We start from the raw sequence: 655 nt of genomic DNA on the forward strand, positions 1-655 counted from the left end.
TCCCAGGCCATTTGTGGAACCTGTCATCGCTCTCAAGGCTGAGCCAGCCCCACCCCAGCCTGCCCTTATGTGGAGGGCACTGAGGTTGTAGGGACCAGCGGGGGCTCCCTGGGGGCCTTGAAGTGCAGGAAGCCGCCCCCGGGGATGCGGACCAGTGTTTGGGAAGGCCCAGTGCTAGCCACACACCAGCTGTAGAGCTGGATCTAGAAAACCTGCTCCTGCGGGAACCGAGGCCCGAAGCATGGACTTGTGTGTTCACTGTGCCTTTTCTGTGCTGATGCTTTTGCTTCTGGGCCTCACTGTCCCTGGAGGGCCCACCCCCACTGGACAGCAAAGGCTGTGAACCCTGTTTCCCATGTGCCGAGTGGTCTGTGCAGAGCCCACTCCCCATCCTCCTTGACAGGCTTGCACCTGGGCCATCGTGCCGTACCCTTGTCACTATCAGCCAACTGGGCAACCTGTGTGCCCAGAGCCTGCCAGAATTCTCCAAGCAAGCCAAGCCCAAGCTGGTTACCCCTCGTCCCTCCTCCCCATGGAACCACTCTGCCTTGACCCACCAGTGCTTCCCACGCAGCGTGGCCTGGCATGACCAACCGCATCCTTTCTATGGCCACCTCCTGCTGACAGCCTCTACACATGAGCAAAAAAATGGAGC

This window comes from Spermophilus citellus (genome assembly GCF_964194105.1).
Source record: "Spermophilus citellus genome assembly, chromosome: 2".
NCBI classification, from domain to species: domain Eukaryota; kingdom Metazoa; phylum Chordata; class Mammalia; order Rodentia; family Sciuridae; genus Spermophilus; species Spermophilus citellus.